General features: G+C 44.2%; 1 protein-coding gene across 2 annotated transcripts in view; it reads left to right on the plus strand.

Moving 5' to 3' along the window:
- Cpr (Cytochrome P450 reductase) overlaps positions 1–8,588 on the plus strand; it is a 93,312-nt gene extending 84,724 nt beyond the window's left edge. For both annotated transcript variants that reach the window (XM_070086639.1, XM_070086638.1), the window contains exon 15: positions 8,003–8,588. The gene's annotated coding sequence lies outside the window, so the exon portion shown is untranslated. The remainder of the gene's footprint in view (positions 1–8,002) is intronic.
- The last annotated feature ends 7,411 nt before the right edge of the window (positions 8,589–15,999 follow it).

Consider the following 15,999-nt stretch of genomic DNA (forward strand, 5'->3'; position numbering starts at 1 on the left):
CTGTTCGGGTCTGTTCTTTCTCACTCCCTTGCTCGAAAGCTCAACTGTCTACGGTCGCTTCCCGCTCTCTTTTTCTTGACCACTTCCACTCTCATTCTCATGCCATTGCTGTGTACACAGATGGCTCTAAGTCTTCTGACGGCGTAGGATTCGCAGCAGTGTTTCCGGACAGCGTCGTGCGGGGGCATTTACTATCTTCAGCTAGCATTTTTACTGCTGAACTGTATGCCATTCTTGCAGCACTTATTCGTATCGCATCTATGCCTGTGTCATCATTTGTAGTAGTCTCAGACTACCTTAGTGCTCTACAGGCTATACGAAAATTTGAAACATCTCATCCCCTAGTTCTCCGTATCCAACTTAGGCTACGCCGTATCTCTACCAAACATAAAGATATTGTTTTTTGTTGGGTCCCTGGTCATGTCGACGTACAGGGCAATGAACAGGCAGACACTGCTGCGCGGTCAGCAGTACATGACCTACCAATTTCCTATCGAGGTGTTCCATTTCTGGACTATTTTGCTGCAATAGCTACCCACCTTCGCACCCGTTGGCAACAACGTTGGTCAACTCTGCTCGGTAACAAACTTCATTCTATTAAACCGAGCATAGGTTACTGGCCGTCTTCTTGTCATCAGTGCCGAGGTTGGGAGACCACTCTCTCCCGCCTTCGCATTGGCCACACTCATCTTACTCATGGGTATCTCATGGAGAGGCACCCTGTTCCTCTCTGTGAGCAGTGTCAAGTTCCAGTATTGATTAGCCACATTCTGTTAGACTGCCCTCTCTATCAACGAGCACGCAGAATTTACCTCCAACGTCGTCTTCGTTCTACTACTCTATCTTTACCTTCCCTTCTTGCTGATGGACCCTCCTTTACTCCTGACTCTCTCATTGACTTCTTGACAACGACTGATTTACTCCACAAACTCTGATGATACTTTTCGCTCTCCCCTCAGCCCTTTCTAGTTCAGTCTCTTACTGCCCTTTACCCTTTAACCATCCACTAACCTGCTGTTATCCGTAGCCTATTACTCATCCATCTCCCTTTTGCCACCTGATGCCCTCGCTTCCTTCCTGCCCTGCAGCGCTGTTTAGTCCTTGTGGCTTAGCGCTTCTTTTTGATTATAATAATAATAATAATAATAATAATAATAATAATAATAATTTCTCTTCTTTCACATTTTTTTTTTTTTTTTTCAACAAGTCGGCTGTCTCCCACCGAGGCAGGGTGACCCAAAAAAGAAAGAAAATCCCCAAAAAGAAAATACTTTTATCATCATTCAACACTTTCACCACACTCACACATTATCACTGCTTTTGCAGAGGTGCTCAGAATACAACAGCTTAGAAGCATATACGTATAAAGATACACAACATATCCCTCCAAACTGCCAATATCCCAAACCCCTCCTTTAAAGTGCAGGCATTGTACTTCCCATTTCCAGGACTCAAGTCCGACTATATGAACATAACCGGTGTCCCTGAATCCCTTCACTAAATATTACCCTGCTCTTACTCCAACAGATCGTCAGGTCCCAAGTATCATTCGCCTCCATTCACTCCTATCTAACACGCTCATGCACGCTTGCTGGAAGTCCAAGCCCCTAGCCCACAAAACCTCCTTTACCCCCTCTTTCCAACCTTTTCGAGGACGACCCCTAACCCTCCTTCCTTCCCCTATAGATTTATATGCTTTCCATGTCATTCTACTTTGATCCATTCTCTCTAAATGACCAAACCACCTCAACAACCCCTCTTCTGCCCTCTGACTAATGCTTTTATAAACTCCACACCTAATTTCCACTCTCCGAATTTTCTGCATAATATTTACACCACACATTGCCCTTAGACAGGACATCTCCACTGCCTCCAACCGTCTCCTCGCTGCTGCATTTACCACCCAAGCTTCACATCCATATAAAAGTGTTGGTACTACTATACTTTCATACATTCCCTTCTTTGCCTCCATAGATAACGTTTTTTGACTCCACATATACCTCAACGCACCACTCACCTTTTTTCCCTCATCAATTCTATGATTAACCTCATCCTTCATAAATCCATCCGCCGACACGTCAACTCCCAAGTATCTGAAAACATTCACTTCTTCCATACTCCTCCCCAATTTGATATCCAATTTTTCTTTATCTAAATCATTTGATACCCTCATCACCTTACTCTTTTTCTATGTTCACTTTCAACTTTCTACCTTTACACACATTCTCAAACTCATCCACTAACCTTTGCACTAACCTTTCCTGCCACTACCGAAAAACATCATTCCCTCAATTCTTGTAGTGGTATTGTTATTCTGCCCCATACCATAATCCAAAAGAATTTCCAGACATGTGGCAATGACATTCTTGAACAGTTGGAACTCCAAGATCTCCTAATCCTCAAAGTAGACACTTACGTCCTTCCTGCCCGTGGGCGGAGACGTTACCCTTGCAATGTGGCTCGATTAACTTTCGACAGCTGTGAGCTCCCATCCTCTGTTTATGTAGCACGACATCATTTACACGTTCGAAAGGTGATCCCTACACCGCAACAGTGTAGGAACTGCTGGTGATTTGGTCACCCTGCAAAATATTGCAGATCTATAGCCGAATGCCCAGTCTGTGGTGCTGATGACCATTCTAATACGTCTTGTAGTCAACCTCCCTCTTGCCTTAATTGTCATGAGGCTCACCCTTCTTATTCTCGCCATTGCCAGGTCTACTTAAATGAGCGAGAAATTCGTTGCATCAAAGAAGCTGAAGGTTTCCCTTATTCTATGGCAGTTTCTCAACTGCGCCTCCAAGGGAGACTGCCCCGTATTTCTTATTCTCGTGTTTCTAATCGTCCCCCCCACTTCTGCGGTCCCATCTTCTGCAACTTTTTCTGTGATTATCCCTCCCATAGTCACTTATGTCTCTAATTCTTTTGCTGTCCTGGGCTCAGAAGTCCCTACTTCAACACCTCAGTCTGTTCTCACTTCTTCGTGTTCTCCCTCGCAAGCCCCGGTATCAACAAGACCTCGTACGGCCCATCCTCTCAATCGTCCCTCTACTTCTCAGAAGTCCAAAAAATCTCCATTGTTCAAATCTCCTTTAACCCCTCCTTCACTTCTTCCACCTCCAAATTTTACCTTCCTGGTCTCTGTACCTGGTTCTTCCCCTCTCACTGGCTCTGTTACAAGTGTGGAGGTTCACCCTCCTCATGCTGTGCCTTCCTCCTCTGTCCCCTCCCCAGTTTCTTCCTCTTCTGCCACCTCCCAGGTTTCTGCCTCTTCAGTCCCCTCCCACACTTCTTCTCCAGTTCCCTCCACCCTTTTGTCCACCCCTACTTTTGTAGAGTCCATTATGGTTCCAATCTTTACTCACCCTCCTCCTTACATCTCTAATATTGTCTCCCATGCAACGTCTTTGAATTCCGAAACGCTTGAAGCTATCTCTGAATACATTGCAGAGACCAAACCATCAATGGAAACTGATCCACCCCCTGTTTGTTCTCTTTCCTCTTCTCCATCTGCGCAACTCCTTTCTTCACAGTGCACTGTTCCTTCGCTGCTTGAAAGTTTTCCGCTACCGCCGCATGTGGACTTTTCTAACCCCTCTAGTCCGTAGGTATCCTTACCTGCCGATTTTTGGTATCTTTATCGTTACCAATCTTGGCCTATTTACAGTGGAATATACACAGCCTCGGGTAATCAGGGTGAGCTTCAGATGTTGCTCTCCCAGTTTTTCCCTGCTGGTGTTTGCTTACAAGTACCAAAATTACACTCTGCTGTTATCTATCCCATCTCAGGCTATAATTTATTGCATTCTTCGGACCCTTTTAGTGATGGGACCCTTAATGAAAGTGCCCTTCTATGCACTGATATTCTGTACCATCTGCTATTTGTTCGTACTTCGCTGCATTACACAGCAGCCTGTATCCACTTGCATAGGTGGTATACACTCTGTTCTTTGTGTATCTCTCCTTCTCGAGCATTATCTGTCCTGGATGTTGCCTTTCTTATTTCGTCCTTACCACCACCACTTCTGTTACTTGGCGATTTTAATGCCCATCATTTCCTCTGGGGGGGGGTCTCACTGATTCCCATGGCATTCAGTTGGAGGTTTTTCTTGCTTCCCACCCACTCCATGTTTTAAATACAGGTACTCGAACCCATTTCGATCCTCGTACTCATACTCTCTCTTGCATTGATATCTCTGTCTCCTCTTCCTCTACCGCACTAGACTTCACCTGGTCTGTTCTCCCGGACTTACATGACAGCGATCATTTTCTAATCATTCTTACTTATTCATATTCACCACCTCTTTGTAACCCACGCTGGCAATTTGATCAGGCAAATTGGGACCTTTACTCACAACTAACTGCTTTTAGTGAGGTTCCTTCTTTGTCCTCCATTGATGAGCTTTTACACTTCTTCTCGTCCTCAGTTTTAACCGCAGCTTCTCATTCTACACCCCAGACCTCGGGCAGGCATTCTCAGAAGTGCGTGCCTTGGTGGTCTCCTGCTTGTGCTCTGGCAGTATGTTTGAAATGCGCTGTGTGGGGCAGGTACTGGTACAGTAGAACCACTGAGAGACTTCTTGAGTTTAAGAAGAAGCGTGCGGTCGCTCGCCGTGTCATTTGTGACGATAAACACACTTGCTGGAGATATTATGTTTCTACCATCACCTCTGCTTCCTCTATGAATGCAGTCTGGAAAAAAGTGCGGAAATTGAGTGGTAAATACTCTCCTGAACCGGCTCCTGTTCTGTGGGTCGCAGGTGTTGATATAGCAAACCCTCTTGATGTTGCCATTGAAATTGGGATTCATCTGGTCCGTATTTCTCAGGGGTTCCATCTATGCCCCTCGTTTCTTTCCTCAAAGTCTGCCAGAGAGTTAGCACCCTTGGACTTTTCTTCTCTCTTGAAGAACCGTATAATGTGCCTTTTATACTTCAAGAACTAGAGGCGACACTTTCAGCTTGCCGATCATCGGCAGCTGGCGACATTCATATTCGGATGTTGCAACATTTACATAAGTCAGCCCTTGCAGTCCTCTTACACCTCTTCAATCTTCTTTGATCACAAGGAGTTCTTCCCCAGCTGTGGAAATCTGTCATTGTTCTCCCATTCCGCAAACCGGGTACTTCGGGACATGATGCCTCCCACTATCGTCCCATTGCTCTTACCAGTGCAGCTTGCAAAGTGATGGAACGTTTGGTAAATCGACGTTTAATGTGGTATTTAGAGACACACAACAGTCTCTCCACTAGTCAATATGGCTTTCGTAAGGGCCTTTTTACCATAGACCCCTTACTACGCATGGATACATATGTTTGTAATGCCTTTGCGAATAACCACTCAGTTATTGCCATATTTTTTGACCTTGAGAAAGCATATGACACAACTTGGAGGTATAATATTTTGGCCCAAGCCCACTCCTTTGGCCTCCGAGGCAGTCTACCATCCTTCCTTAAGAACTTTTTAACTGACAGACATTTCTGTGTTCGGGTTAATATTGCGCTCTCCCCGGACATTGTCCAAGTTAAAGGCGTCCCCCTGGGATGTGTTCTGAGCACAACACTTTTTCTCCTTGCTATAAATGATTTGGCCTCTAGTCTTTCATCCAGTATTTGGTCATCACTCTATGTTTATGACTTCGCTATTGCTTGTGCAGGCGCTGACTGTCACCTCATTCCAGTTTCTCTCCAGCATGCGGTCGACCATGTTCCTAATTGGGCCACCATGCATGGGTTTAAATTTTCCAGTACCAGAACTCGCCAAATTACTTTCACTAGATGTTCTGTCATCTCCGATCATCCTTTGTACCTTTATGGCTCACGTATCCCTGAACGTGATACAGTCGGGTTTCTAGGCCTTCTCTTTGACCATAGGTTATCCTGGAAACCTCACATTACCTCTCTGAAGGAAAGTTCTCAAAGCTGGCTGAACCTTCTTAAAACCCTTGCTCATCTTTCATGGGGAGCTGATCGTCGAACTCTCCTTCGCCTACATTCAGCCCTCATTTTATCGAAACTCGATTATGGTGACCAGATCTATTCAGCGGCTTCTCCTGCTACTCTCTCTAGCCTTAATTCCATCCATCATCAGGGATTACGTTTATGCCTTGGTGCTTTTTGCTCTTTCCCTGTTGAGAGCCTCTATGCAGAAGCGAATGTTCCATCCTTGTTCGATTGCCGTGATGCCCATTGCCTTCGCTACTATGTACGCTCTCATGATCATCTCCGCAGTCCTTCCATTTATAGAATGGTCACCGATATTAGTAGACATTCTTTATTTGTTTGCCGCCCCTGTTTGCTCCGTCCCGTTTCTCTTCGCCTACATTCGCTCTCGTCTTCCCTTCAGTTGCCACCTTTCTATGTTCGTGTAGCATCTCGCTTTTCCCTACCCTCCCTGGGAAGTTCCAGCTGTTCGAGTCTGTTCTTTCTCACTACCTTGCTCAAAAGCCCAACTGCCTAAGGTAGCTTCCCGCTCTCTTTTTCTTGACCACTTCCGCTCATTCTCATGCCATTGCAGTGTACACAGATGGCTCTAAGTCTTCTGACAGTGTCAGATTCGCAGCAGTGTTTCCAGACAGCGCCATGCGAGGGCATTTACTGTCTTGCAGCACTTATCCGTATTGCATCTTTGCCCGTGTCATCATTTGTGGTTGTTTCAGACTCCCTTAGTGCTTTACAGGCTATACAAAAATTTGATACACCTCGCCCCTTAGTTCTCCGTATCCAACTTTGGTTATGCCGTATCTCTACCAAGCATAAAGATATTGTTTTTTGTTGGGTCCCTGATCATGTTGACGTACAGGGCAATGAACAGGCAGACACTGCTGCGCGGTCAGCAGTACATGACCTTCCAGTTTCATAGAGGTGTTCCATTCACGGACTATTTAGCTGTTATAGCTACCCACCTTCACACCCGTTGGCAACATCATTGGTCTGCTCTGCTCAATAACAAACTTCGTTCTATTAAACCGAGTATAGGTTACTGGCCATCTTCTTGTCATCAGTGTTGAGGTTGGGAGACTACTCTCTCCTGCCTTCGCATTGGCCACACTCATCTTACTCATGGATATCTCATGGAGAGGTGCCCTGCTCCTCTCTATGAGAATTGTCATGTTCCAGTATCGGTCAGCCACATTCTGTTAGACTGTCCACTCTATCAACGAGCAAGCAGAATTTACCTCTAACATCGTCTTCACTCTGCTGCTCTCTCTTTACCTTCCCTGCTTGCTGATGGACCCTCCTTTCATCCGGACTCTGTCATTGACTTTTTGACAACTGACTTACTCCACAAACTGTGATGATGATACCTTTAGCACTCCCCTCAGCCCTTTCTACTTCAGTCTCTTGCTACCCTCTACCCCCGCACTATACCCTGCCCCGCTGTTTTCTGTTACCTACTAATCATCCCTTCCCCCTTTTGCCGCCCAATACCCTCTCTTCCTTCCCTGCCCTGTAGGGCTGTATAGCCCTTGTGGTTTAGCACTTCTTTTTGATAATAAAAATAATTGTGATGAATTTAATAACTTTTTTATTATTTTGAAACATGTCTTGATAAATATATTGTGATAAACATTAATCTTGTTCAGTTTTTAATTTTTTTTTTTTTTTTTTTTTTTTTTTACACACAAGAAAATATCAAATTTTATGAGTACTTTTTTTCTCTATCAAAGTTAATAAGATATTTTCATATTAAATGCAGTAAAATTAGAAATTGTTACAATTCAACCAATATTTAAATTCTCAGAGTGCCCAATTTAAAAAATAATATAGTATGTTTTTCAGTTGCAGACATTGGATTCTATTCAGATCTACTCAGTAATTGCTATGAGCTTAGTCTTAGCTTATTGGAATTTTCAACTATTATAGTCCTGAAGTTGCTATAGTCCTGATGTTGCTTGGTCATCTAAGTGCCAGTCAAACATTTTTCTGTTTCTACATTTTTTTGGGCACGCTTTGTTTCTTGGATACCAGACGTTAATAGGAATATTGCCTTTATTTTTCAGTTAATATATGGGCACTGTTTGATAAACATGAACTGATGATGTCACTGGCTTCCTGCTGATGTTGGCAGTTGTGGAAATGTCTCTTAAAGTATTGTGCCTACTGTACTCTGAAACACAGTATGATAAAACAACATTCAACCCAATTACTGTATGTCTAAAAGTATGTGAGGAAGAAATGTGGAGTTGGCTATGTTGACAGCTGGAGAATTTTTTTGTTACTCATGGAACTAGTCAGACAGGTATTGCAGATAGAAAAATGAACTGAGTTGATCGTGTGCTTTTACCATGAAAATATACCAAGTGTTCACATTAGAAATTAACTGTATATGATCAGTCATAAGTCACTCTTCATTGTTTTTTTAGTACCTTTCCTGCCTCTTCTTTCCCCCTTAAAAAATAGTTGCATGTTATAGAAATATAATTTTAGCCTTAGCCAAAAATAAAATAAAAAATGGATACTGTAGAGTATTCTCAGATTGTGCTCTTGTTAAAAATGTTTATTTAAAAATTATTAGTTTTTTTTTTTTTTTTTAGGTAATGACTAATTTACTGTATTTTAAAACTTTAAATAAAATTTTTAAAACTGTCTGATAAATTGTTACTTGCACACTGAAATAAGAGTTTGAAATGTGATCAAAATTGCAAAGCAATGTGTTGATTATACTCTCATACTCGACATTTTGTAACTTTGCAGTTATGTTCTAAAAAATGTTTGAAAAATGTGCAACACATGACACTATAATTCCACGTCTGTTGTTAAGTATGTAGCACCCACTGTGAACAGGTACTCGACGTAAAAATGAATATGTAGAGTAGAAAGTCCTTTTGGACAAAGTTTCACTACGGCAAGCTTTCTCAACAGTATGTAGACTTGGGAAAGTTTGTGTAGCTAAGTAACATCTTGTCAAATAGATTCTCCACCCTATGTTGTAACGTGGCATTGTCATGGATGTTGAGTAACCAATTATATGACCCACACATAGACATTTGCCACATAATGTACTGCATTGTAATAATTTTATTATGGAAAAAGTGGCAGGCAGGGTTGTTTTTTCTCCAGAAATTAATCCTAATTTTCCTGTAAGAAATAACTAAAGGTCAGCTATTACATTGGATATGGTTAATCAAACAGATTTTAAGTACCAATTCACTTGTTTCTTCCTTTACTACAACTCTACAGTTGATGAAAAAACTGGCGGCCTTCATTGGTGATTTTTCCAAGACTTCCCCCCCCTCCAAAGTCGGCTTGATTTATGGGCAGATCTATTATAAAAAGTTATCTTAAAGTACAGTATAGAGTAATCCCTTGACTTATGGCCGACTGTATACTGTTTCATTGTTAATACAGTACAGTATATGCAGATGTTTTATTATACAGTAGTTACATGCTGTATCCTTCTGATGAATGAAGCATCTGCTATTTTTTTGGATCAAGTAGAAAATAGAGGAAATAGAATATTTTTTCTTCTCAATTCACTTTCCCTCAATTTTTTTTTTCTCAAAGATCTCTGAGGCAAGATCATGTGTATGCCAAAAGATTAATAATGTTAACAATGAGTTATATCTTGCATCAAGAGATGTTTTACAGTACAGTATAAATATTTTGCTAGTATTGTACATCATAGGCAACACTGTAGGGTGGTCATGCAGATTTTTTGGAGTTTGTTCCTTTGTGATTATACTTCGCTGTTTTATCACAACCTATGATGAGGAGTACATTGATATAAAAATCTTCCAATAATTATATTTATTCCTCATGAGAAAATGGATAAACTTCACAAGTAATAATTTCTTAGTGGTGGAAGGTGAATTTATTTTTAACATTGTGACTCTGCATACCCTTAAAAATGCAGGCAAAGTTCTGTATGTTTATTGCAATATGCCTCTTCAAGTGGGGCTCCTTGGCGTGGTGAAGAGGCTCTTGGTCTGAGGAATTAGACCTGTCGGTCTCCTTCCTCAGACCGAACCTAATTACCCCCCAATCCCCCCTTCCCTATCCCATCCTCCCCTTTTTCCTTTCCTCCTCCCCACCCCTCCCTTTTGCCCTTCCTGTTTTGGCCTTTGGGATTTTTCCCACAGGCGTGCTAGTTCCTGGGTAGGGAAATGGGTACCAGGGTCCATCCCATTCTGTTGAGGCTCTTGGCAGTAGCGTAGTTTGCAGTGGAATCTGGATCACCTGGGGATGTCCCGATCCCTCTCCGGTATCCCGGAGGGTGGCTTTGGGTGTCTTTCGGGCGACGGGTGTATCTCTGGAAGCCACCTTTTGGATTCCGGGGGTGGTGGCCGAAGGAGGTATGCTTTGTGGCAGATATCCGGCCGCCCTCTCTTTTGTCCACTGAGGTAGCTCGGCAGATGTGAGGTTGCTATCCCAGATTGCTGGTTTACTGGCATGATGGGTAGGGTATGGCACTGATTAAATGCTGCATCTGCGCTACTTGCGGTGCTGAGGTCCTCTTGGGCGCGGAGGGAGATTTCTGGCCCTTTCATTCCTCCTAGGAACTATCCCTCCCCGGTCCCCCCTTTTTTTATTCTTTTTTTTATTTTTATTTTCTTTTCTTTCTTTTTTTTTCTTAAAAACAAAAAGAAAGAAGTAACCTAACCATTGAGTACCCGATCCATGACCCCGCTACCCCCGGGCCCCTTATTGTTACAGCACCCCGTTCTGACCTCGCCTCGTCTTTTGGCCACTCTTCAGACATTCCTAAGGCCCCTGTACCTCTTGCTGGTGCTGTTTCCTCACCCGCTTCAGGTACCAGGGCTTCCACGGACTCCTTCGATTTGTCTGACCTCCGCTCTCCTTTGACTATGCTTCCGGCTTCTCCCTCTACGGTGCGGCGATTTTCGAATCGCCAGCCCGTCCCACGTCAGACTGACTCTGGTCCCACTTCTAAACATCAACGACAATCTCCTAATGATGTTACTTCGTTAACTTCCCTTTCTACTCTGAAAAGACCGACACGTCATGCACTCCCTCTCCACACTCAGTTTCAGACCACACAATGGACTAAATTCTTTACATTAAGACCGACTTCTTCTGCTGCCTATCTTTCCGACCATAGTATTGGCAAAGCGCTCCTGCGCCACGGTAGAGATATTTCCTTTCATGCTCTTCAGAGTGGTACGCGCATCATCACAGTCCAGAATTCTACTCAAGCTCATGATCTTTCTCTTCTTTCACATATCGATACTAATCCTATCACTATCGAAAAACATCATTCCCTCAATTCTTGTAGCGGTACTGTTATTCTGCCCCATACCATAGTCCAACAGAATTTCCAGACATGTGGCACTGACATTCTCGAACAACTGGAACTCCAAGATCTCCCAATTCTCAAGGTAGACACTTATGTTCTTCCTGCCCGTGGGCGAAGACAATACCCTTGCAATGTGGCTTGTTTAACTTTTGACAGCCGTGAACTCCCGTTCTCTGTTTATGTAGCAGGACATCGGTTGCAAGTTGGGAAGGTGATCCCTACACCGCAACAGTGTAGGAATTGCTGGCGATTTGGCCACCCAGCAAAATATTGCAGATCTATAGCCGAATGCCCAGTCTGTGGTGCCGATGACCATTCTAATACATCTTGCAGCCGAACTCCCTTTTGCCTCAATTGTCATGAGGCTCGCCCTTCGTACTCTCGCCATTGCCAAGTCTACTTAATTGAGAGGGAAATTCGTTGCCTCAAAGAGGTAGAAGGTCTCCCTTATGCTATGGCGGTTTCTCATCTCCGCCTCCAAGGGAGACTGCCCCATGTTTCTTATTCTCGTGTTTCAAAGCGTCCCCCCACTTCTGGGGTCACATCTTCTGCAGCCTCCTCTGCGGTTGCCAGCCCCATAGTCAGTCACTCCTGTATCTAATTCTTTTGTTGTCCTGGGCTCAGACGTCCCTACTTCATCTCCTCAGTCTGTCCTCACTTCCTCGTGTCCTTCCTCACAAACCCTGGTATCGACAAGGCCTTGTACGACGACACCTCCCAATCGTCCCTCTACTTCTCAGAGGCCCAAAAAATCTCCTTTAACCCCTCTTTCTCTTCATCCACCTCCACATTTTACCTTCCCGGTCTCTGTACCTGAGTCTTTCCCTTTCACTGGCTCTATTACAAGTGTGGAGGTTCATCATCCTCATACTGTGCCTTCTTACCCTGTCCCCTCCCACATTTCTTCCTCTTCTGCCACCTCCCAGGTTTCTGCCTCTTCTGTTCCCTCCCACACTTCTCCAGTTCCCTCCGCCCTTTCGCCCCCCCCCCCCCACCTTGGTACAGTCCATTACAGCTTCGATCTTTACTCAAACTCCTCCTCCTTCCATCTCCAATATTGTCTCCCATACGACGTCTCTGAACTCCAAAACACTTGAAGCATTCTCTGAATATATTGCAGAGACTAAACCATCAATGGACACTGATCCACCCTCTGTTCCTTCTCTTTCCTCTTCTCCATCTGCACAACTCCTTTCTTCACAATGCACCGTTCCTTCGCTACTTGAACGTTTTCCTTTGCCACCGCATGTGGACTTTTCTAACCCCTCTAGTCCATAGGTACCCTTACCTGCGGATTTCAGGTATCTTTATCGTTGCCAATCATGGCCTATTTACAGTGGAATATTCGCGGCCTCAGGGGTAATCGGGATGAGCTTCAGATGTTGCTCTCCCAGTTTTCCCCTGTTGGTGTTTGCTTACAGGAACCAAAATTGCACTATGCCGTTATCTATCCTATCTCAGGCTATAATTTATTGTATTCTTCAGATCCTTTTCCTGATGGGACCTTTAATGAAAGTGCCCTTCTTCTACGCACTGATATTCCATATCATCAGCTATTTGTTCGTACTTCACTGCAATTTATTGTATTCTTCAGATCCTTTTCCTGATGGGACCTTTAATGAAAGTGCCCTTCTTCTACGCACTGATATTCCATATCATCAGCTATTTGTTCGTACTTCACTGCATTACACAGCAGCCCGTATCCACTTGCATAGGTGGTATACACTCTGTTCTTTGTATCTCTCTCCTCGGGCATTATCTATCCCAGATATTGCCTTTCTTGTTTCGTCATTACTGCCACCACTTCTGTTACTTGGCAATTTTAATGCCCATCATTTCCTCTTGGGGGGGGGGGGGCACTGTGATTCCCGTGGCATTCAGTTGGAGGCTTTTCTTGCTTCCCACCCTCTCCATGTTTTAAATACAGGTACTCACACCCATTTTGCTCCTCGGACTCATGCTCTCTCTTGCATCGATCTCTCAGTCTGCTCTTCCTCCGCCGCATTAGACTCCACCTGGTCTGTTCTCCCGGATTTACATGACAGCGATCATTTCCCAATCGTTCTTACTTCCCCTTCATATTCACCATCTCTTCGTATCCCACGCTGGCAATTTGATCAGGCAAATTGGAACCTTTACTCACAACTAACTGTTTTTAGTGAGGTTCCTTCTTCGTCCTCCATTGATGAGCTTTTCCACCTCTTCTCATCCTCCGTTTTAACCGCAGCTTCTCATTCTATACCCCAAACTTCGGGCAGGCATTCTCAGAAATGCGTGCCTTGGTGGTCTGCTTGTGCTCGTGCAGTACGTTTGAAACGCGCTGCGTGGGGCAGGTACCGGTACAATAGAACCACGGAGAGACTTCTTGATTTTAAGGAGAAGCATGCGATCGCTCGCCGTGTCATCCGTGACGCTAAACGCACTTGCTGGCGCGATTGTCTCCACCATCACCTCTGCTTCCTCTATGAGTGCAGTCTGGAAAAAAGTACGAAAACTGAGTGGTATATATTCTCCTGACCCGGCTCCTGTTCTGCGGGTTGCCGGTGTTGATATAACAAACCCACTAGATGTTGCCAATGAAATTAGCAATCATCTGGTCCGTATTTCTCAGGGGCTCCATCTATGCCCCTCGTTTCTTTCCTCAAAGTCTGCCAGAGAGTTAGCACCCTTGAACTTTTCTTATCTCAGAGAAGAAAAGTATAATGTGCCTTTTACACTTCAGGAACTGGAGGCAACAAACTCGGCTTGCCGATCATCGGCAGCTGTGCCCGACGACATTCATGTTCGTATGCTACAACATTTACATCAGTCATCCCTTTTCAGTCCTATTATGCCTTTTCAATCTTATTTGGTCACAGGGAGTTCTTCCACAGCTGTGGAAATCTGCCATTGTTCTCCCTTTCCGCAAACCAGGTACTACGGGACATGAAGCCTCCCACTATCGTCCCATTGCTCTTACCAGTGCAGTTTGCAAAGTGATGGAACGCCTGGTAAATAGAAGTTTAGTGTAGTATTTAGAGACACACAACTGTCTCTCCACTCGTCAATATGGCTTTCGTAAAGGCCGTTTTACCATAGACCCCTTACTACGCTTGGATACATATGTTCGTAATGCCTTTGACCTTGAGAAGGCATATGACAACTTGGAGGTATAATATTTTGGCCCAAGCCCACTTCTTAGGCCTTCGAGGCAATCTACCATCCTTCCTTAAGAATTTTTTAACTGACAGACATTTCCGTGTTCGGGTTAATAATGTGCTCTCCCCGGACTTTATCCAAACTGAAGGTGTCCCCCAGGGATGTGTTCGGAGCACAATACTTTTTCTCCTTGCTTTAAATGATTTGGCCTCTAGTCTTACATCCAATATTTGGTCATCACTCTATGTTGATGACTTTGCTATTGCATGTGCAGGCTCTGACTGTCGCCTCATTACAGTTTCTCTCCAACATGCGGTCGACCGTGTTTCCAATTGGGCCACCACACATGGGTTTAAATTTTCCAGTACTAAAACTCACCAAATTACTTTCACTAGACGCTCTGTCATCTCCGATCATCCTTTGTACCTCTATGGCTCCCGTATCCCTGAACATGATAGTCAGGTTTCTAGGCCTCCTCTTCGACTAGGTTATCCTGGAAACCTCACATTACCTTTCTGAAGTCAACTTGTCACAGCCGGCTGAACCTTCTTAAAACCTTTACTCATCTTTCATGGGGAGCTGATCATCGAACTCTCCTTCGCCTACATTCCGCCCTCATTTTATCGAAACTTGATTATGGTGACAAGATCTATTCAGCGGCCTCTCCTGCTACTCTCTCTAGCCATAACCCCATTCATCACCAAGGATTACGTTTATGCCTTGGTGCTTTTCGCTCTTCCCCTGTTGAGAGCCTCTATGCAGAAGCGAACGTTCCGTCCTTATCCAATCGCCGTGATGCCCATTGCCTTCGCTACTATGTACTCTCTCATGATCTCCGCAATCCTTCCATTTATAGAATGGTCACTGATATTAGTAGACATTCTTTATTTGTTAGACGCCCATGTTTGCTCCATCCCTTCTCTATTCGCCTACATTCGCTCTTGTCTTCTCTTCAATTACCACCTATCTATGGTCATGTAGCATCTCCCTTTTCCCTATCCCCTGGGAAGTTCCAGCTGTTCGAGTCTGTTCTTTCTCACTCCCTTGCTCGAAAGCCCAACTGTCTACGGTAGCTTCCCGCTCTCTTTTTCTTGACCACTTCCACTCTCATTCTCATGCCATTGCAGTGTACACAGATGGCTCTAAGTCTTCTGACGGCGTAGGATTCGCAGCAGTGTTTCCGGACAGCGTTGTACGAGGGCATTTACTATCTTTGGCTAGTATCTTTACTGCTAAATTGTATGCCATTCTTGCAGCACTTATCCGTATTGCATCTATGCCTGTGTCATCATTTGTGGTTGTCTCAGACTCCCTTAGTGCTTTACAGGCTATACAGAAATTTGATACACCTCATCCCTTAGTCCTCCGTATCCAACTTTGGCTATGCCGCATCTCTTCCAAGCATAAAGATATTGTTTTTTGTTGGGTCCCTGGTCATGTTGACGTACAGGGCAATGAACAGGCAGACACTGCTGCGCGGTCAGCAGTACATGACCTACCAGTTTCATAAAGAGGTGTTCCATTTACGGACTATTTTGCTGCAATAGCTACCCACCTTCACACCCGTTGGCAACAACGTTGGTCTACTCTGCTCGGTAACAAACT

The sequence above is a fragment of the Cherax quadricarinatus genome, chromosome 19, assembly GCF_038502225.1.
Source record: "Cherax quadricarinatus isolate ZL_2023a chromosome 19, ASM3850222v1, whole genome shotgun sequence".
NCBI classification, from domain to species: domain Eukaryota; kingdom Metazoa; phylum Arthropoda; class Malacostraca; order Decapoda; family Parastacidae; genus Cherax; species Cherax quadricarinatus.